Genomic DNA, 24,046 nt, shown 5'->3' with positions numbered 1-24,046 from the left:
ATATGCCACGTAAGCACAGCTCTATGGACAAAGTTTTAAAAATTTGGCTTCCCTTTTGGCCCCTTTACTCTGATGTGTTAAGTCTGTTTTGGTTTGAGGCCGTAGGTAATCTGAGGATTACTGGCCGGTTACGTCCTTAACCCATGGGGGCGGGTTCAGGTCGTGACACTGACTGTCACTATGCAAAATACTCATCTCTTGCGTTTTACCCAACTCTGCTGGGAAATTCTGTAACCAAGTTATCTCCTTCCCAACTTCAGTAATAGTAACATACTCAGCCTCTATTGTAGAAAGGGCCACAATCTTCTGTAATTGTGAAATCCAACTCACTGGTGTACCACCTAATGTGTAAACATAACCAGTAGTGCTCTTTCTATTATCCATATCACCAGCCAATTCTGCATCAACATAACCATGTAACCCGATGCCGGTTCGTCTTAAACAAAGTTCCATGTTTGCAGTACCACTCAAGTATCCAAGGATCCAGTTCACTGCCTCCCAATGCTGCTTGCCTAGATTACTCATATACTTACTAACCACTCTCACTGCATGTGCAATGTTTGGTCTAGTACAAACCATAACATACATTATGCTACCGATAGCTGAAGTATATGGAGCACATTCCATATAAGCCTACTCTTCTTCGGTCTTCGGAGACTGCTCTTTGGTAAGTCTAAAGTGGCTAGCCAATGGAGTGATCACTGGTTTTGCACCATCCATGCTAAACCTCTTGAGAACTTTCTTGACATACTCAGCCCATGACAACTTCAAAGTACCATTTGCCTTGTCCCTCTGAATCCTCATACCAAGGATTTTGTTTACAACTCCAAGATCCTTCATCTCAAATTAGTTGGACAAAAGTTTCTTTAATCTTTTTATCTCTTCAATGCTAGATCCTGCAATAAGCATATCATCAATATATAAGAGCAAAATAGTATAACTTTTGTCAAACCTCTTGAAATAACAGCAATGATCTGCTTGACATCTTGTAAAACTGTTGCTACACATAAACGCATCAAACTTCTTATACCACTGCCTTGGGGCTTGTTTCAAACCATACAACCTTTTTCGAAGTTTGCATATAAACTCCTTTTTTCCACGTGTCAAGAAACCTTGTGGTTGCTTCATGTAAATTTCCTCCTCCAAATCACCATGGAGAAAGGTTGTCTTCATATCCATCTGCTCAAGATACAAATCTTCAGCAGCCACAATTCCTAGCACCAATCTGATAGTGGTCAACTTCACAACTGGAGAAAAAATTCCAGTGTAGTCAACCCCTTCCTTTTGTTGAAATCCCCTTGCAACCAATTTGGCCTTGTAGCGTTTACTCCCATCATGTTCCTATTTGACCCTGTAAACCCACTTGTTGTGCAAAGCTTTCTCACCCACTGGTAATTCAATCAACTCCCATGTCTGGTTTGCCATGAGTGAATCCATTTCATCATGCATAGCTGACTCTCACTTAATTGAATCATCAACTTGCAAAGCCTCATCATAACTTTCGGGTTCATCCGCATCAGACAACAATAAATAATGTAAGGATGGAGAGCAACGTTGTGTAGGTTTAGACTCTCTTTCTGACCGTCTCAACTCAGGAGTAGGATTATGTGGCTCAGTTTGTGGAATAAGATTTTCAGGATTATTCTGAATCTTACTATTCAAATCATTCTCACTAATCTCCTCTAACTCAACATGCTCATGACAAGTAACTAATTTAGATTCACATGCAGACTTATCCCTATCTTTATTTATTACTTTCTCATTAAATATGACATCTCTACTTCTGATTATTTTTCGATTTTTATCATCCCAAAACTGATAACCAAATTGATCAATGCCATACCCAATAAAAGTACATTTAACAGATTTCGAATCAAGTTTAGTTCTATTAGCATAATCTATATGCACATATGAAACACAACCAAATATCTTCAAAAAAGAAAGATTTACCTCTTTACCACTCGAAGCTTCTTCTAGTAACTCTCTATCCAATGGAACAGATGGACCACGGTTAATCAGATATGTTGCAATGTTAACTGCATTGCCCAAAACATCTTTGGTAACCCAGCATGTATCCTCATACTTCTAGCACGTTCATTTAGAGTTCTATTCATGCGTTCTACAATGCCATTCTGTTGAGGTGTCTTTCGAACAGTCTTCTCCATTCTAATTCCACTTTCTACACAATATTTCTTGAACTCATTGTCCTCATTTTCCCCTCCATTATCTGATCTCAAGCACTTAATTTTCAGACCTGTTTCAGTCTCCACCAAGGCTTTCCACTTCTTAAAAGTAGTATAAACTTTAGATTTATGTTTTAGAAAATAAACCCATACCTTTCTCGTTGAGTCGTTGATAAAGGTAACATAGTATAATGATCCTCCAAGAGATGAAATTGGTGTAGATCCTTACACATCTGTATGAACCAACTCCAATTTTTCTAACTTCGGTTTCCCGCCATCCTTTGAAAAACTGACCCTCTTTTGTTTGCCGAAGATACAATCCTCACAAAAGTCAATGTACACCGATTTCAAATCTGACAATTTCCCCTTAGATACAAGTACCTTCATCCTTTTTTTTACTCATATGCCCAAGCCTTTGGTGCCACAGATTTGAGTCTTCATTCTCACCAGTTACTGCTACTGCTTCCCTATTATTCGTAGTCATGTAAAAGGTGCCTTCTTTTTTACCACGAGCAACAACCATGGCTCCTTTGGTGAATTTCCACAAACCACCCGTGAAGGTTACAACATGACCTTTATCATCAAGTTGTCCAACAGAAATCAAGTTTTTTTTCAAACTAGGCACATGTCTGACATTATATATCTTCCAAACAGATCCGTTTGGCAACTTGATTGTTATATCCACTTTACCCACAATCTTCAAAGGTTCATCATCAGCCAAATAAACCTTCCCGAAATCACCACCAATGTAATTGTCCATGATTTCCCTCTGTGAAGTAGAATGGAATGATGCCCCAGAATTTAAAATCCAAGATTCAAGAGGGCTGTCAATACTTAAGATCAAAGCATCATACATTTCCTCCGTTGCAGCATTAGTACACTTTTGATTTTGATCACTTTTGTTCTTATTCAATGTCAGGCAATCTCCTTTTAGATGTCCCTTCTTTTTGCAATTCCAGCAACTTCGTCCCTCTCCAGTTCTTGACTTGCTTTTGTGTTTGGATTTTGATCTGTTGCAGTTCGGGTTTGTTTTTTTACTGATCTTCCTCTATCTACTGTATTCAGGGCAAAACCTGATGTTTCCCCTAATTCCCTTCTACGAATTTCTTCACTCATAATTAAATCTCGAATATCATTGTAATTCAACTTTTCTTTTCCCGAAGAATTACTTACTACTGTTACAATACCATTCCAACTTTCTGGAAAACTGGATAGAAGAATCAAAGTCCTAACCTTGTCATCAAATTCGATAGATATAGAACTTAATTATGCTACCACAATATTAAATTCGTTCAGATGCTCATCCACCGAAGCACATTCTTTCATCCTTAGATTAAACAATCTACGCATCAAATAAACTTTATTTGAGGCAGTGGGTTTTTCGCATATGTTTGAGAGTGCCGTCTTGAGACCCACTGTAGTCTTCTCCTTTGCTATCTTAGACGCAACGTTATATTTTCTAGTGCTTGGCGATCAAGAAGAGTCCACTCATCATCCTTCATATTTTCTAGTTTCATCCCTGAAAGGGGCTCATACATTTTTTTTTTCTGATACAAATAGTCTTCAATCCGCATCTTCCAAAATCGAAAATTTGTGCCATTGAATTTATCGATTCTAACATTTTCGTCTGTAGCCATCTGCCCCACTCGAACCAATGCTCTGATACTAGTTGTTAGGAAATTGACCTTTCCTAACTAAGATCAGTGAGACAGGAAATAACAAACAAAGATGAAAAATGAATCAAACAAATCACACACACAAGAACACAAGGTTTTATGTGGTTCACCCCATAATAGGGCTACGTCCACGGCTGCTTCGGTTTTTCACTATGATCAGAAAAATACAACTCTCTTTTAACCTAAAAAGGGTGTCCCCTCATCTATTTATAAGTATAGAATTAGGGTTACATGGAAGCACATGAGAATTACAAAAGTACCCAAAAAGTGAACAGTATTTATCAAGGTCCACCGACCCAACACACACACACACACACACACACACACACACACACACACACGATATACACTTTGTTCTGTATCAAACACTTTTGGCTCACTGTTGACACTACCAAACCTCACCATCGCTCACCACCGTCGCTCACCACCGGCACTTGCCATCGTCGCACATTGCCACCGCCACCACTGTAAATCACCACCGCCACTGAGTCACAAGTATTTTTCTCTCTCTTTTTCTCTCTTCCTCTCTCCCTTCCCCTATTTTCCCATTTCTCACACTTGCTCTAGGGTTTTATATGACTTTTTTTTTGTTTAATTGTGGGTTGATTTCTTAACTCAAAATCTGTATTTCAATCTCAGAACTTATATCGTCCTCTTGTCTTCCCTCGTCCTCTCGATGAAGACGACATCGCTCTTCTCAAAACTTATATATAGTATCCCCCATTTTGAAACCCTAATTTCACTTCATATCTCGATGTCTATTGTCACGCCCTCAAAATAAACCCATTATATATACATCATTGACATGCAATATTAAAAGAAAACAATTCATTATCCCATTCATCAGAGTATTATTAAATAAAAACATTACATGTAATACCAAATTAAATGCCCTACGGGCTTACATTTTTCCAAGCCAACACTTGGACACAAAATATGAGTTCTAACTCAAATACAAATAAAGCCCTAGGCTTGATTATATATCAAATAAAAACAAATAACTAAAGATGGTCTTCGGAATCCAAAAGCTAAATCCTTCCAAGCTAAGTTCTTGGAGGTAGCTTATCACCTGAACCTGAAAATGATGTTCCCACAAAGGGTGAGCCACAGCCCAATAGAAAAACACTAAACCAAATATAAGCATTGAATAAAGCATTAGCATTCAATAGATGGTTAACCAAGATAATCAATTACATCATTTTATAGTCTCATAACAATATTGTCTAAGACACGTTTTACTTTCCAACTTTATCAATATGGCTCAGAACCTGGCCAAACTTACAACAGTGAACTATATATATTATATTCACATTCTTCCAATGTCAACAAACAGATGAGACTCAGGCACAAATCAAACACTTCATACTTCCAGTTTGATACACATTTTAGTGTTGTATCAAATAAAACACTTCAATATAAATAAGCACACATAAAAGTGATGCTAATGGGGTCCATCCCCTATCTCCTCCCAAACAAAATCCGGTTTCGAGGTCCATCCCCTATCTTCCCCTAAACCGTGGAGTACATCCCCTATCTCCTCCCACACAAAACAATATATGCAAATGCAATGCTCAATCAATACACGTATTTTCTGTATCAATGCAATAGTCAAAATTAATGACTTAACCAATGTGATTAGTTTCAGTTATTCCTAATCCACATGCAATGTCTACAACAAATACGACTATCCTCCACCGATAGCCCAAAACAGTTATTTCTAGACTGGAAATAAATATATCAACAATTCAATAGGCGAGTGATTTTAATTATCCAACTACACCATTTAATCAATGAATTCCTCAATTTCATGCATTTAACCAATTTCCCCAATTTCCTTAAATTAATTATACAAATTAATTTATTAATACAACTAGGGTTTTTCCCAAAATTACCAAAGTACTCGCAACATATCAAAATACCAAAACTTAGGACAAAACTTATAGAATGGAGTAGGAAATCCCTACCTTGAAGCGAAGAATTCGAATGGAGAAGATGACGAAAACCAAAGTGCTCCAAACCCAAGATTGTTCGGATTAAACGGAAGCCCTCGACCCACTCTATCTTTTTAACAAAGGACTTAGGGTAGAAATACACTCTAAGTAGATCAAACCTAAGAGAGAAGGTGTGTAGGGAGAGGGAGAAGACGGTTCTAGGGTTTTAAAATCAAAAAGGAGATGAAAAATGATCCAGAAAGTCGGATCTCGGACTTTTATACCAGTCGCCCCGCTCGAGCGTGGAAACCCCCGCTCGAGCGCCACTCACAGACTCCCGCTCGAGCGGCCCAACTCCCGCTCGAGCGGCGAATGCACACTCCCAGAAGTTTTTGCAGACAGGTCCCCGCTCGAGCGCCCAACTCCCCGCTCGAGCGTCACTCACGACTTCCCGCTCGAGCGTCCAATACCCCGCTCGAGCGGCCAACACTACACAGGACATACTGGATGGGTGTATTCCCCGCTCGAGCGTCCAAACCCCCGCTCGAGCGGACAAACCAAAATCTGGGCAACTAGACTTGGTTCCTAAGCTCAACCAACCTGAAACAAACCTGCCCAACACATCCTATAATTCCAAAAGAGAAAATAAAGGACAACAACAACAATTATACAATGACAGAATCTACGGAACCTAAGTCCGGATACAATAATCAAATGGGAAAAGACCGGGGTCGCTATATCTGTTATTTTCTTATCATTTGTTTGGTTACATAGAAAACTGAATTAAGAGAATGAAATCTGTATTTGGATCTCATTGCTTTATTTGGATTTGTGCTCAAGTACTGAAATATACATAAGAAATCGTACCTATTATTGCAGAGTGATTATTATTCAAATTTTTCATAAATTTTTTTGTGGTATTTCTTGTTTATTCAGATCTTCATATGCTTTTCTATTAATAGTAGGGATTTTTTGTTTGCCCCAATGTTGCCATCTGATATATATGAAAGCAACAGGTTTTGAGGCAAATTGTTTCACAGTGATTAATAGTTCAATTTTTGGTAGATATTTGTGTTGTGTTGTTGCCTATTTGTTATTCAATAATAGGCCTTCAGATCTTTATAAGCTTTTCCATCAATAGTAAGGCTTGTTTGCTTTCCCTTATGCTGTCAAATGTTTCCCCATATTCAAATGATTGATTCAAGTTGCCTTGTTTTTCAGTTGGTGTTTTGTCTTTAACAAGCTAACTTGGATCCATTTTGTGCCCATGCAGTATGAGTGTTTCTCTTTTCATTTTCATTTTCATTTTTCATTTCATTAACTTCTCTATGAAACTTGTAATTACTCATCAACCCTCTGTTGGTGGTCAATTCTATTAGAGTGTTCATGAATAATCTAAACTTATGAAATGGCCTACTGATATTTTTCATTTGATTTATGACGAACAAAGTGGTGTCCTAATTTTATTTTATTCATAAAATAGTCTCATTTAGGTTTTGTTCAAATTGTTCATTGTATTAACAATATCTTGTTACTTGATGTTCTGGTCTTTTAGATTGAATCTTAGATGGGTTCAGTCATTTGAGGGTAACTAAGGAGGTTTTTGCTTTTTCTTTCTAGATTTATTTTTTAATTTTGTGATTTGAAATGTGGAGAGTATAACAGTTTGAGGCCATGAACAAATTTGCTCTTGTTTCTAGCTTTGAAAAATATATGTTCCTTTGTAACGGATCCTGAATTCTCAACTTGTCGTTGGTGACTTTTTAGACTTAAATATTGCTATTGTTGATACCTATTTACTTAAAATTGTCAACTCATTTGGTTGATACATTTTATGGATATGGAAGAAATACATACACGAACTTAGTAGTATAAGTAAAAATGAGAAATAGAAAATGGGATTAGATTCAATATATATATGGAGAAAATGAAAGAGATTTAATAGTGATGACAACAATAAGGAAAAATGGAAGAGTAGTTTGAGAAAAATATGTAGGAAGAAGAACTCCATATGATTGGAGGGAAATAACTCTTGATTTCCTATCTTGAGAAAAATATGTAGAAAGAAGAACTCCATATGAAAAGGGAAAAACTCATACTGCATGAGTACAAAATGGATCCAAGTTTGCTTGTCAACCAAACACCAACTGAAAGACAAGGCAACTTGAATCAATCATTTAAAAGTAAGGAAATGTGTGAAATTAAGTAGGGAAATATATGAAATGATGCTCATTGAGCATTACCAATTGCTTGTAGCTTGTTTTTTGCCTTCTGTTGTTCTTAGTATGTTGTTGGGTGTCTATTAAATTGGCTCTATTGTTATGATTTATGTTGGGTTTGGGTCCTTACTCTGCCAGCATAAAGAAAGTAGAGAAGAAAATTAAGGGTTGATTTCTTAACTCAAAATGCCAAATTTTGTGTTCATTTTGTGTTGATTTCTCACACTTGCTCTACGATTTTATGTTGATTTCTCACACTTTATTCATCGTCCTATTTGGTAAGAAGAATTTCATTCATATGATAGTAAAAGTTCTAGAAAAATACTGCACATATTGACAATTATTGTTTTGGAGAACTTGGAATTGTTTTGACATTATACAAATAAGAGGAGAAAAGAAATGTGACATTAATTTGTTAACTAAATCATTAATTTTGTAAAAAAGGAAAAGAGCGGAGAGAGTATTTAATGATGCAAATTTCCCATGTTATCACAATGATGGAATTTCGTTAAATGATAAACCTAAAAAAAAACACATAGGACCTATGGCAAAACACCTTAATTAGCTTGCCTTAAACTTAATCGAAAAAGAGCTTAAAGGGGGGCGAAACTGCAAAACAGCTCTCGAACCACTGTACGGATGTCACGGCCAACTTCCTAGTGACAAGTAGGACCTAGACAACAGATGGAATATAATTAGCACGTGTAGGTTGGGAGTTAGAGACGAAAATGCATTAAACTTAACCAAAAAAAGGCATTAAGGGGGCGAAACTGCAAAACAGCCCCCGAACCACTGTACGAATGTTACAACCAGCTTTCTTATGACAAATAGGACTTGTGACAATAGACGAAATGTAATTAGCACGTGTAGGTTGGGAGTTAGAGCTGAAAACACATTAAACTTAACCGAAAAAGGGTGTTAAGGGTGCAAAACTACGAAACAGCCCCCGAACCACTGTATGAATGTCATAGCCAACTTTCCCATGACAAATAGGACTTGTAGCAAGCAACAGAATGTAATTAGCACGTGTAGGTTGGGAGTTAGAGCCGAAAACACCTTAAACTTAACCGGAAAAGGGCATTAAGGGTGCGAAAATGTGAAACGACTCTAGAACCATAGTATGGATGTCACAGCTAGCTTCTCCATGACATGTAGGACCTGTGACAACAAACGGAATGCCATTAGCAGGAGTAGGTTAGGAGTTAGAGCCGAAAACGCATTAAACTTAATCGAAAAAGTCATTAAGGGGGCGAAACTGCGAAACAGCCCCTGAACCACCATACAGTTGTCACGACCAGATTCCCTGTGACAAATAAGACCTATGACAACTGACGGAATGCAATTAGCATGTGTAGGTTGGGAGTTAGAGCCGAAAACGCCTTAAACTTAACCGAAAAAAGGCGTTAAGGGTGCAAAAATGTGAAACAGCCCCAGAACCACCATATGTATGTTACGGCTAGCTTTCCAATGACATATAAGACTTGTGACAATAGATGAAATGTAATTAGCACGCGTAGGTTGGGAGTTAGAGCCGAAAACACATTAAACTTAATTGAAAAAGGGCATTGAGAGGGCAAAAATGCAAAACAGCCCCGAAACCACCGTACGGATGTCATGGCCACCTTTGCCATGACAAATAGGGTCTGTGACAATTGATGGCATGTAATTAGAATGTATAGGTTGGGAGTTAGAGCCAAAAATGTCTTAAACTTAACCAAAAAAAGGCGTTAAGGGTGCGAAAAAGTGAAAAAGTGAAACAGCCCCAAAACCACCAAATAGATGTCACGGACAATTTCCCCGTGACATATAGGACCTGTGACAATAGTCGGAATGTCATTAGCTCACGCAGCTTGGGAGTTAGAGTCGAAAATGCCTAAAACTTAACTGAAAAATGGCGTTGAGGGGGCAAAAATGCAAAACAACCCCAAAACCACCATAGGAATATCATAGCCAGCTTCCACATGACAAATAGGACCTGTGCAATAGACGAAATGTTATTATAACGAGTAGGTTGTGAGTTGCTTCCAAAACGCCATAAACTTATTCGAAAAATGGAGAGTTTGACATCCAATAAATGTTCAACATTTTGGTTGTGAATGATGCCATTGTTTCGTCATATACGGTGGTCATTTGGGTGGTAAACGTACTAAGAAAGCATGATATGGTTATGGAGATATAACCCCATAGATTACTCTTTTATTTTACTTTGACTAGGAAAATGGAAATGAAGAAGAGTTAAAATAAATTTACAACAAAAACATTCTAGCAATAAACATTTATTTTATGAAGAGGTATGCCCCTAAAAATTGTATTTTTTGTAAATTGAAATCAAGTTTGGAATAAATCTTTCATGATACGTACATATGATTGTATTTCGAAAAAAGGCTTTTATGTATTGTTCTACCTTAAATGCATGTTATTACAACCTTTTTCTTATGTTTGAATCAATTAATATTTTGTAATGGGTGCAATTTTGTTTTTATTTTTTGTAGATGGCTTTTAGCGTGGACTTGTGGATAGTCTATATACTTTTATATAATCCTGCTAATTATGCCGTCCTCTACTTTTGTGTAGATTAGTATTATTGATACATATAACTTTTTTAATCCAATTGATAGTTGCTGGTGTAGCACATAGATCAGCTTTTGTGGTGGTACAGATCACGATGGTAATTTGTACCATGCCAAATGGCCATATCGCATGGTAGTAAATATATTTTTTGTATATGGAGGGTTGAATTTTTGTATGGAAATATAATTTTAGTTTGGACAATAGTTGGTTTGTATGGAATATATACATTTAAAGTTATTCATTTTTGGATGGTTGGAAGTAATATGGATTGTGGAATGATTGATAATTTTACATTGTGGAATGATAGATAAAATATGTATTGTTTTGTTTATATACATACTACAGGTTGCATGGAATACAAACAGGTTGTGGAGAAATTAGAATTTTGTGATAAAACATAAGAACATTTTTTTGGCGACTAAAAAATTTGTAGTAAAAAGGGAAATACTTATTTTAGCGACTAAAATGTTAGTAGCTAAAACCAAATAAAAATTTTTGGAACACAATTATGACGATTACAAAGCTTAGTGCCAACAAAAAGTAGACATTAAATGACTAAAACTTAAAAAATAATCAGACATTTGGCGACTAAAAAATTTTGTAGCCAAAAAACAAAAACATTTGCTGACTACAAGTTTAGTAGTGAAAAATGTGAGACTTTTGCCCACTAAATGTTTAGTAGGCAAAACACAAAATATTTGCCTACTAAAAACATAGCCAAAAAAGTCAGACTTTTAGTGACTAAAAAATTAGTAGCCAAAAAGAAAACCAAACTTTAGCCGACTAAAACCTTCATAGCAAAAAACAATCCGACATTTGGTGACTAAAATATTTTGTAGCCAAATTTTTTTTGATGAACAACAACAACACTTTTTCTGACTACAAGTTTTGTAGCAAAAAATGTCAAACTTTAGGCAACTAAACTTTTAGTAGCTAAAAATACAATCATGCTTTAGGTGACTAATATATTTAGTAGCTAAAAAAATAATAGGAGGAACCAAAAAAAATTTGGCGACAAAATTTTTTAAAGCTAGATATAAGTAAGGTTTTTCGCAATAAAATATTTGTAGTCACTAAAAAGGTGATATTTAATCTTTTTCCAATACTTTTGGCGACTAAAAAATTAGCCGGCATTTCAGTACATTTGGCACCAATTATCTTTTCCCAACAATCCTTCAGTGACTACTCTTGCGACCAAAAAATTTAGTTGCTAAATAGTTTCGGCAACTAAAAGATGACTTTTGGTGACTAAACATTTAGTCGCCAAAAGTGTAAAATTTTGTATTGTGGGAATTTGATCATAATCAAAAATTGTGTGGTGAAATTGAAAATGGACTATATTAATGCATTGTTTTATTATTGCATTGCTATTCCATTTTATCATTAATGCAATTGATTTTGAATCTTGCATTGGAAAATATTGTTTTCAAAAGGAAATTGTTTGTGAAACAAGAATCATTCTAGATTTGTTTTGGGGTAAATACGTTGGTAAGTCCGGATAGAGGTGTAATTGGTAATGGTTAAGTTGGTTTGAGTGTCCATGGTGAAAGATTGAAAACACGCACGGAGGAGGTACCATGTGCCTTCCGGTTAGCAACCGGTAAAGTGGGTATTGCTAGTGCTTGTTGTGCCTACTTGTAAATACCAACCTAGAGATTACCTAAGTTGTATTTACCGCTCCCTTTGAACTACATTGAATTGTTAAATTCTAAAATTGCATTGTGCACAAAAGTTTCAAAAGATAGAGATATATATTATAGCGATCCCGATTTTCCCTTCATTGTTTAATTGTATTCCGAACTGGGTTCCGTAGATGTGTTGTTGTCTTATTCCCGTTTCCATCCTTTACTCTTTGTATATGAGTCTTGGGTCGTGTTGGGCAGGTTTGAAACAGGTTGGTTGTGTTTGGAAACCAAGGGTTGATGTCCAGATTTTGGGCTTGACGCTTGAGCGGACCTGTTTGTATATCAGTCCGAAAAAACAGCTTTTTGGATCACTTTTTCGAGCCATTCTCTCTCTCTAACTTTTCAAAGATTATGCATGATTATACTAGATTCATCTCATTAGTAAGATACATGTACATCAATTAGATGGTGACTAATCATTGATACCTATTTATACAATGTATAGAAGACTAATGCTAATACATTGAATGTGATGGATTTATTATGAATGAATCTTAGAGATGCATTATGTATCTATTATGAATATGTAAGATACATTAATCTATCTAATGAATTCATTAATATAGAAGATGCATTATGTATCATGAATGTATGAGATACATTAATCAATTTAATGAAGTTCATTGAATGAATAACTTGAGAGTTTCTCTCTCTAGACTACATCTTCTCTCTATAAATACATCTAGTTCTAGTGATCTTCTACCCTAGTTCCTTTGTATTGAGTGTGGAGCTTCCCTTGATCTTCATTTTAATCTGAAAGTTTGGCGATTTGGAGCACTTTGGTTTTTGGCCTTCATCTTCTCCATTTGAGGTAGGGATTTCTTTGTTCTTTTTCAATACTCCGTCTATAGATAGACATGTGGTAATTTTGTATTGCATGAAAATCATATCCGTGTTGGATTTGTTTGAAAATCATGAGGGGAACCTAGGGTCGGTTGTTTGAGAATGGTTTTGTTATCATTGACTGTGGTTTGGACTAATTAGAGAATAAAATTAGCATGTTATTGTTGAAAGAAGAGAAAGCCCTAAATTATATTTTGATTTGGTAAAATAAAAAGGGTTTATGGTTGAACAATGTTGGTAAATTTCTATTGTTAATATGAGTTGTGTAGAAGGTGTTAACAGTTAAAGGATTAATTATGGTATTGGAGTTATTTTGAAATGAACGTATTGAATCAAGTTGGGTTATGGCTTATTATCCATGGAATTGATTTTGTAAAATGAAGAGAATGTAATTGGTTTTGTGAAAAGGGAAAAGTGTTTTTGGAATAAGTGATGGAACATGTTGACTTGAAAAATTATGAAAGTTGATCTTGAAAATGGTAAATGAAATGTTAACTCTATGCGAGTCTCAGAAAATAAATTTGAGAATTGAACTATTGTATCATGAGTGTTGAATACACACATTTGGGGGTTTTATCCTTACCTATCGTACTAGTGCCGTTGTTGGGTTTAAGGATTGCTTGAGAGTTGAGTCTCTTTTATTAGGTGTACTGAATATATGCATCTAGAGGTTTTGTCCTTGGTCATCGGTGGAGGATGACATTGTTGTGTTGAATTGTGATGTATGCGTTACACTTGTGTTGGGTAAACATTATTGAATAGTTTATGTGTATGTATTACACTTGTTATTTATGCTTTGTTGTATTGAGGAATTTGTACATGATAATCGCTTATATACATTGTTTTGTGTGGGAGGAGATAGGGGATGTACTCCACGGTTTAGGGGAAGATAGGGGATGGACCTCTAAACCGAATTTTTTTTGGGAGGAGATAGGGGATGGACTCCATTAGCACCACTATATGTGTGCTTATTGATATTAGAAGTGTTTTTGTTTGATATTGATACAGCACTAAAATGTGTATCATTTGTGAAGTATAAAAGTGTTTTTGGTTGATATTGATACAACACTAAAATGTGTATCATTTGTGAAGTATGGAAGTGTTTTTATCTGAGATTGATACAGTACTAAAATGTGTATCTATTATGAGGTATGAAATGTTTAAAATGAGTTATTATCTCGCTTATCGCTTGGCGTATCCTTAGCTTACTGTGCATATAGCCGGTAGAGCAGAGTTTTAATTGTTATCGTTAGTGTATCTAAGTGTGTTATGGGTTGCGATGGTTACAGTTTTGAAAGGCCGAGCTGCCTCATTTGTGGATTATATACATGTTGATGATTTGTTATTTCCCTTTTATTTAAGGCATGCATGTATTGATATGAATGTATTGGGAACAAACCAAAATGCCATTTTGAGATTTTGGAAAGTGTGAAGGAAAATGGGGTATTTGTGAACATGTTTTCAAAAAAGGTCATTTTGTTGTAAGTACGGAAAATGGGGGAAGAGTAATGGGCTTGGTGAAATTGTTTTTTTTCTAAAACTGTTATAGTCATGAAAGTTTGGAAAAATGGGTAATAAAAAGGAAAAAAAAAAAGGTGAATCGCTTATAGCGTCGAATGAAATGGCTGTTTTCGAGAAAAGTTCATACTTATGTATATTTTGTATAAACTGCCACATTACTATTCTAGTATGAGAATGAACATTCATGATCATAGCTATCTGTAAGTTGTTATTGTTGGAGATCATGTTGAGATCCCTACTGGACTATATGTTCATCCCACATTGTTGAATCTTTTTCAGGTGATAGCCAGGATGTTCTACAAGGTTGGATCTTCTTATTTGTTGGCCACGAGGCCTCTTTTGTGTTGGCGGAATGCCATTTATGTAAAAAGGGTTATACCCTTCTTCTTGACTTTTAATGATGTAAGCCCAATGGCAATTTATTTAGTGTACTCATGTTGTATTTACTTGCATCCGAATGAGAGCAATGTTATTCACTTCTACAAGTTGAATATACGAGTTTATTTCTGCATGTTATCTCTGAAATGGAATTAAGTAAATGAAATTGGTAATACTTTGAGTAATAAAAAGTGGGCGTGACATATATGTTTTTGAACATAGCATGGCATATGCATTCATCTCAGGAGATTGTATAAAATGTATATACTTTGTTAAGATTTTCTTATTGGGCTTTGTACTCACCCTATGAGATTTTGTGCAGGAAATGATGTAGTGATCCCGCCGAGTTAAAGGTGTGGAATGTGGTTTGAGAGCACAAGGCTCTTTCCTTTTTGTTGTAATTATTTTGACAAGCCAAGGACTTTATATGTATGGGTTTGAAAATCACTTTTGTGTAATTGGGTTTAAGTCTTGGAATTTGTAGCCCTTTAGGGCATTAATTTGTACTTGACATATTATGTCACATGCCATAGATTCATATTCTAGGAATGTTGAATATATACTCGCATGTGGAATATTTTTTGTAAATCTCTTGATGTTTAATGAAGACAGATGTTAGAGATTGATGATGATAACTATGTTGAAGCTTTATTTTCTTTACATATATTAAGCATTGGAGTGGTTGATTTGGAAACAGGATAATGTAATTAGAAGTTGGTGAATCTGTTTTGCATTAATTATTCGGGGCGTGACATTTTTTTTAAATAAAAAAAATTAGAAACTAGTTTGGAAAAAAAATTAACAAAATATTTTTTTTCATAGAAGATAGGGGATTGGAATTTGGGTTTGGATTTGAAATTTTGAGTTTTTGGTCTAAAAATTGGACAGAAGATGGTTTTGGGAGTAAATTGAGAAAAATTACAAATGTTAAGGGGTAAAGGGAGAAAAAAAAAATACTTTAAGGGCCAAAGTTAAAAAAAATATGAAACTTAAGTGAGGGGTAAGTGTAATTTGCCTATTTTTATGCCAATGTGGTATTTTTCATTTCAAATTAGACAGAAGTTAGTTTTGGAAGTAAATTAAAAAAAAAAAAAATTACAAATGTTAGAGGCAAAAAGTGGGGAAAAAATATCTTATGAGTCAAAACAGAAAAATTATAAAATTTAAGAGAACAAAGTGTACTTATCTTATTATTTATAACCTGTTACTAATGTTATAATTGCATGATTTTCAGCTGGTGATGGTTACACATTGAATTATTACTATTTTAGTAACACAAGTTTGGAATGTTGGAAAAGATATAAGGTTTTCACTGGTTAATTTACCCTCTTTTCTTATCTATAACCTGTTACAAATGTAACTATTACATGATTTTCAGCTGGTGATGTTTACACATTTTTTTAAGAGGAAAGTTACCGATAAATCCTATATGTTGGAGTTATATTTCATTTAGTTTTGTAATTTTTATTTTATTTTATTTTATTTTTATTTTGTTGTAATCTATTTAGTTATTTTGAATGTATAATGACTCATTGGTTATTATAATCTCCTTAATTGTTGTTGTTTGCTGGAGTGTTACGCTTGGGAAAAATATACTAAATAGTTTTTAGGTTGTTGTATTGGATTGTTATGTTTTTTGAGTGTTATATTTAGGAAAAGTGCACTAAGAAATTTTTGTTAGATTAGATTGTTACATTGGAGTGTTTTGTTTAGGAAAAACACATTGAGGAGTTTTAGTGTGTTACATTGGATTGTTACGTTTTTAAAGTGTTACATTTGGAAAACGTACACTTACATTTGAGTGTTACGTTTGGAAAAAGTATACTAAGTAAATTTCTTTTTTTTTGGTATTTTTTTATGTACTACATTGGAGTGTTATGTTTGGAAAAAATAAACTAAGAAATTTTTTTGAAGTGTTACGTTTGGAAAAAGTACACTAAAAAGTTTTTTTAAGTGTTATATTTGAGTGTTACATTGGAGTGTGTTACATTGAAGTGTTATGTTTGGAAAAAATGCACTAAGAAATTTTTTTTAGAGTGTTACATTGTTACGTTTAGGAAAAGTACACTAAAGAGTTTCTTTTAAGTGCTATATTTGAGTGTTAATTGGAGTGTGTTACATTGAAGTGTTATGTTTGGAAAAAATACACTAAGAATTTTTTTTTTGAGTGTTACGTTCTTACATTTAGAAAAAAAATACAGTAAGAAATTTTTTTAGAGGGTGGAAACGTCTACCAAATCATACCAATATTCAAAATAGGATCTCACAGTAAGATTGTCAAAACAAATAGGATCTATCAGTGTATTAGAAAGTTCATGAGATTAATTGGATTAACTGATTCCCATGTGTTCTTCTTAAATTTATTTTTAGATAGTGTTAATGTTTACTAATTGAATTATAGTTTTATTACCACATGTTTGGTACACTGGAAAATATATTAGTTTTTTTTTTTATTACATATATGTCATTTTACATCTATTTTGTTCATGGATTTGTTACATTCTTTAATGTTTAAGTGCATCACACCCTTACTAATAAAATATATAAGTATTATATTGAATAAAGTATCAAAATTTTAGAGGAGGTACCAAAAGAAGAAATAATGATTCATTCATGTTAATCACGTGTTAAAAAAAATATTATACTAATGACAGCACATAGAATTCTTGTTAAGGTGTAGAAAATATCAAAGTAATAACAATTTTAATGTATTTTTTATCTCCCTAATAGGACTTATAAATAATTTTTTCTTTATTTTTTATACACATTTTACATGCATATTAATACTAGTGATTATCCGTTATAGGTCATTAACATTTCCCATGACCCTTTAATGAGATCTGTATGTAGCGAAAGATGATATTTGACAATCATTTAATGTAGGGAAAATTACAAAAAAATTATAAAAAAAATAAAATAAAATAATAAGGGTTTGACCTCTATAATAAAATAAATTCTAAATTTTTAATTTTGTCAATTTAAACCTTGAACCATTTGTCTATTTTTGTTTTCAAAATAAAAAAAAAAAGTTATTAAACTCAATGAAAATGTATATTTTAGACATTTTATGTATATTTACATTGAGTTTAATGAAAAATACTATTTTTTTGGTCAGTTTTAGTTAATAAAAATATGCAAATAGTTTAGATTGAAAATAAATCAAAAAATTACTATTTAAATTGAAAAAAATTAAAAATTCAGAATTTATTTTGTTACAATGGTCAAACCTTTATTTTTTTAATTTATTTTTTTATTTTATAATTGTCCCTTTAATATATGTATTGAATAAGGATGTGCACAAATGCCATATTTGTTTGACTCTTTGGGAAGGAGGATTGGATTAATAATCTGTGAGACTCACCTAAAGTGTGTTTAGTTGAGAATATAAGTGAGGGGATTAACTATCTCCTTGGACTTAATCACTACATATGGTAAGACTAACAAAGCTATGGGAGGGTTGAGATTAGAAATTGAGTAAGGGGATTAGTGAATTTTTAAATAATTTTTAAGCCAAAATTATATTTTTTAGAACCAAAAAAAAAATAGGGAATATTTTTTTAGGGTTCCTGGTATTAAAATTTCATATCATAAAGGACATCTAATATTTTCATAATGTCTAAGGTCTCTTAAATCAATCGAAAGAAATTTCAATCCAAACCAGAGAATTTCTCTGGACCAACCCAGAAAAAATTTAATTCAAACTAGAGAAAATTTAGTCCAAACTAGAGAATTTCTCTAGACCAACTTAGAGAAAATTCAGTTCAAACCAGAGAATTTCTCTAGTCCAAATTAGAGAAATTCAATCCAATACACGAAGCAAAAGCAGTGATTGTTATGCACAAAAGTGAAAGACAAACCCACCAAGAAAACATAACATGTGCCTGGTCGAAGATGTGCATCTATGGAGCCCCATTGAAATAGTCATCTCATTAAAATTGTTCAATAACATTTGACAATAATTCACACCACACTACATGTTTATTATTACATCAAAAATGATCTAGTCGTCAACCAAAAAAAAAAAAAAAGGAACTAACCTGCATTTGATTATGTTGTGAACAAAAGTCATAATCATTTTCACTGGGCATCCGAAAGCACTACAATAGCTAAGCGAATTTCATTATCTGAAAATTCTTGCTTTGGGCTAGTGAAAACTACAAATTCCTTGCATCGTGTTGCTTCGGTGCCTACAGTGCAGGTTTAGAGTTTTCCAATGTCGTTGCCACAACTTTGCACATGGGAATACTTTCATCTTTACTGAGAAGCTTCAGCGATCGGTGAACCTCAATATCGTGCATGAACAACTTATCTTCAATGTCTAGATTGCTTACGTCCACCTCAATTTTGGAGGGGATGTGTTCAGCCGGGTATAGATATTTTAAAGTAGTCGTTATCCTATTTAAAGTACCTCATTTCTTAAGACCAAGACAAACATCTTCTCTTTTGAAAACAACCGACACATCAATCTTCAACTCCGATCCCTCATGAGCCCAAACAAATATCAAATTCAAAATCTTCCCATACTCTCCTCAACTGTATGAATCTTGTTGGGGAGAACAGTACCAAATTCGAGGAGAGTAGAGAAACCAGAACCAGTGCGAATCTGGAGAGGAAAAGTGGTGGAGCAGAAGAAGGGGAGTTGAATAGAGTTAAGGATGGCCTGAATCTACTTCCTCTCGGTGGTAATGAGGTGTTTTCTGGAGGCTGACTTGCTGTGGTGGTGGTGGTGTGGCTGCCGTTGTCTTGGGCTAACACGACAGCGGGGATTCGACCTTGGAGTCTGTCTATGGCAGAGACTTTGCGGCCAGTGCACTCTCTGGAAATGGCTTGGATCATGTGGTATGATCACCATCTTCACCGCCTCATCCTCTTTCGCAATTCCTTTACAGATTGAGAAACTTTAGACATCATAAAATAATATCATGGATCTCTTTCATTATTAAAAATGGGAAAATGATCTTAGACTAATTTTTTCAAAAAAATAATTATAATATTAAAAAGGTACTAAAAATTAAAAATATATTAATTTTATATATTAATACTATCTATAATATTACTAATCCGGTGGTATATAAACAAACACTTTTTATCCTATATCTCCAACCTAATATCACCACACTAATAATTTTCTCTCTCAATCTCACTAAACCCTTAATTCCCTCCATTCTATGGAGCCAAATAAACATGGTCAAATTATTTATACCGTGTGTAAATAGAAACTCCCGATAACTAATCGACCTATTACACAATCTATCTTAAATATGTATCTGAAGACTTTATATATTTACATTAACTTATATATCTCTTTGCGGGTGTTTGGCAAGAAAAATTTTAGCTTATTTTAGGTTAAAATTCACAAAAAGACAAAAATAAGGTAAAATAACTAATAAAACAAAACGTCACATCAAATTCATTATCATTTCACTTTTTCTTTCACAAATATCACATCTAACTATAAAAAAATCCAATCATCTTTCTAAATACAAAAAATTTAGCTTACTAAAATAGTTAAAAACTAAAATAGTCTACTAAAATAACTTCTCAAACACCCACTTTGTTTCAACAACATTTTTATTTAATAAAGCAACATACGCGGTCACTTTCACTCATATAATTATAGGACAAGTAATACAAATAAATAAATAAATAAAAATTACAATACAATACAATACAAGCACTCTTTTACCTCACATGTTACATTGCATTATTACACAGGACAATAATATATTTATAATACATACTCGGCAAACATTTCACTCTTTATTTTCTCTGTCTAAACCAATACATTCACACAATTAATATCAACCCAATTCATTCCATCATCATATGTATTTGGTTGAAATTTAATAGAAAACTAATTTAAAAAAATTAACACAATTTTTTTTTTTAAAAATTTTAAAAATTATTTACCTCAAAAAGAGAGAGAGAGAGAGAGAGAGAGAGAGAGAAATAATATGAAAATATTAATATTTAATCATATGAAAAATATTTTTAACATTATTCTTTCAATTTTTTATATTTTTAATCTTATAAAAAAAAAAGAAGGAAAAATGTGACAAAATAAGAAATCTATGACTTTAGTAGAGTTCTTTTGAGGAGTGTGTGCTGCTTCGGTTTGCATGGAGGAGGTGATGGAGAGAAATAATTTTTTATTTCTAAATGAGAAAATGGTGATACATAAAGGATAAAATGTAATTTGCTTTTTCTTAAAAGAGTAATAATGTCATATTCAGTAGTAATGGAATCGGATAAACCCTTTCTACATTTGTATCATTTTTATTTTTTTATTTTTTGAGTTAATTACGCTTATCACCTTTACAGTTTCATCGTAATCTTATTTTTGGTCTATTTATTTTCAATTGTGATTGATAGTCAACCTTTTATATTTTAAATTAAGTTACAATGTCATCATTCTATCTATCTACTGTTAATGAAGTTGACGAAAATTAAAATTTTAATGAGAGTGTAAGGATTAAAGTAATTTTGATAAAAATGTAGAAATGTTAATGTGAAAAAAAAAAATGCCACTTTTAGCAAATATGACAGGTTCTATCAATCATATTAACTGTAAATGAATAAAAGATATTGTAACTTGACTTAAAGTGAAAGATATTTATCTGACATAATTAAAAGTGAAAATGCCAAAATGACATTACAATAAGAGTAATTAACCCATTTCCTTTCCTTTAATTCCATTCGCTGTGTTTTGGTCAATATGGACTCCGAGGAATGATTGTATTTTCAATGGCAAGCAGCACTGCTTAATGGATGTCTGTGAACTGATCAAAACTAGAATTGCCCTATGGATAAGATCTAATACAAGTCTGTCGCAATACTCTGTCCATGATGTGGTTGAGAATCTGCCCCAGGTGCGTAGGTGTTTGGGAGGCAGGGGTGTGTAATCTTAGAATCTAATGCAGGTGCTCCGGGTGTATATTGATATGGCAGTGAGATCAGTAGGTGTTTTAAGTAAACTTCTGGGGTGAAGTAGTGGAAGTGTTGAGCTGTGGAAGTCTTTTGTTCTGCTGCTGAGTTGTTTGAATCCTGCTGTTGGCTTGCTGATGGTAAAATGTTTGGTAGTTTTGCTCTGTTCTGGTGAAGATGGGCTACTAATAAAAGATGTAATTACTCTGTGGTGAACTATGCTGCTATACAAGGACTGCTGTCTTGATTTATGTTGATCTGCCATCTAGTCTTGTTTTTATTGGGCTCAATTGATTGTTGAGGCCTGCATCTGAAAGGAGTTCCTGCTGTTCTGATGTTTGAGTAGCAGATACAACAGTATTGGGTCAATTGAAGTAATGTTGCATTGGTGGGCTGGGGGAGGGGTGGAAAACAAGTGTTTTTGGCAACTGGTATTTCAGGGGAATGATTGAATGCCTTGTTGCTGCAAGTCATTCACCTCATTGTGTTGTTTGCCCCCTGGCTGCATAGGAGTTTGTGTGTGCTTGGCTGTGTTTCTACTGTTTGGTTTTTGAGTGTCTTTTTTTCGGTTAGTTTTATTGTTTTTGCGGTTGGATTCTCTCCAACTTTTGATGGTGTGCTAGCAAATGATAGGGCGGACTTATCAGTGCCAACCTAGTTGGGATTGGTTTGTTTCGTTTTGATGCTCTTTGCACTCATCGCTCTCTTTATTGATGTAATACTCTTTTGGTTCATCAATATAATTTATTTTTTGCTGATCAAAAAAAAAAAAAAAAAACAGCAGCATCAGCAGCAGCTTTGTTAGAAACTCATTGCAATGGCTCTTGCTCTTCTTAAACTTGTAGTTCCAACCTCTTCTCTTTACACTTCAACTAGGATACCATCTCAAAGCTGTGCATCATCACAATCTGCTGCTTCCATTGATCATGGCCGAGCTTTGCGCACCATTCGATGCATTAGTTTGAGCCAAACTTGTGATCTGACGATTGTTAGGCGAACTGCCAACTATAAACCTCCCATTTGGGACTATGACTCTCTGCAGTCACTAAATAGTAAATATGCGTTATATATATGATTTTTGTTAATTTTATTTACTTTCTAAATTGTGTTTCATTTGAAGCAATGTTTTGCTTGCTAACATTAATTAATACTTTTTTTTTAGGGAGATATATATGTAAAGGGTGCTGAAAAGTTGAAGGAAGAAGTGAAGAGAATGCTTGCAGAAGTGGTGGATCCATTGGGTGGACTTGAGATGATTGATGACTTGCAAAGGCTTGGAGTGTTTTATCACTTTGAAGATGAAATAAAGAGAGTGTTGGACAATATTAGAAATGATGATAAGTGGAACAATAAGGATTTACATTCTACAGCTCTTCAATTTAGGCTTTTGAGACAACATGGTTTTAATATACCCCAAGGTACTTCAATGATTCCCTTAACTTTATTTTTTATTAGGGTAAATTATAAACAAAATTTTTAAAATTTGTTTAAAATACGATTTGTCTTTTATGATTTTAAAAATTACATCTTGTCCTCTAATGTTCATAATTTCATAAAAAATAGCCATTTTTATTAATAAATTATTAAGTAAATTAATTGTTTTTAATGATGTTAAAAATTTATTTCAATTAATAATTCAAATAATTTTATTATTGTATAGGAAACAGTTAGGAATTTCATTTTTTTCAACTAATTCTGTTAAATAAAAAATTTTGACAATAAGATATTTATAATTTTTCAAATCATAAAAAATAATTTGTATTTTAAACGAATCTCAAAGAGTACATTTTTTTTTTAATCAGCAAAATAAAAGATTTATTGATGAAAAAGGCAAAGTACATGCAAAAATACATCAACAAATCAGGGAAGTGCACAAACCATCATAGCTAACCTCTACAATCCCAACTAGGTTGGCACTGTGAAGGAAGCAAAATCATATGCAAGCACTTGACCTAAGATTGGTGAAAAGCCAATCAAGAGCAACCAAAAGACGAAAAAACAGAACAACACAGTAAACCAATAAAACAACATAAAACGACACCAGCTTCAAATCAAAATACTTCAGCAGCAGCATACAATAGGCCAAGACAACTACATACAGCAGCAGACAGTCTA

At 33.8% G+C, this 24,046-nt stretch overlaps 1 pseudogene; it reads right to left on the bottom strand.

Annotated features, from left to right (window-relative positions):
• Positions 1 to 19,031: 19,031 nt before the first annotated feature.
• LOC114292451 (uncharacterized) lies at positions 19,032 to 19,846 on the bottom strand (annotated as a pseudogene).
• Positions 19,847 to 24,046: the final 4,200 nt, after the last annotated feature.

Source organism: Camellia sinensis, chromosome 12, assembly GCF_055761805.1.
Source record: "Camellia sinensis isolate YWXY chromosome 12, ASM5576180v1, whole genome shotgun sequence".
NCBI classification, from domain to species: Eukaryota; Viridiplantae; Streptophyta; class Magnoliopsida; order Ericales; family Theaceae; genus Camellia; species Camellia sinensis.
The sequence above is the reverse complement of the archived record's forward strand: the minus strand, read 5'-3'. Positions and strand labels throughout refer to the sequence as shown.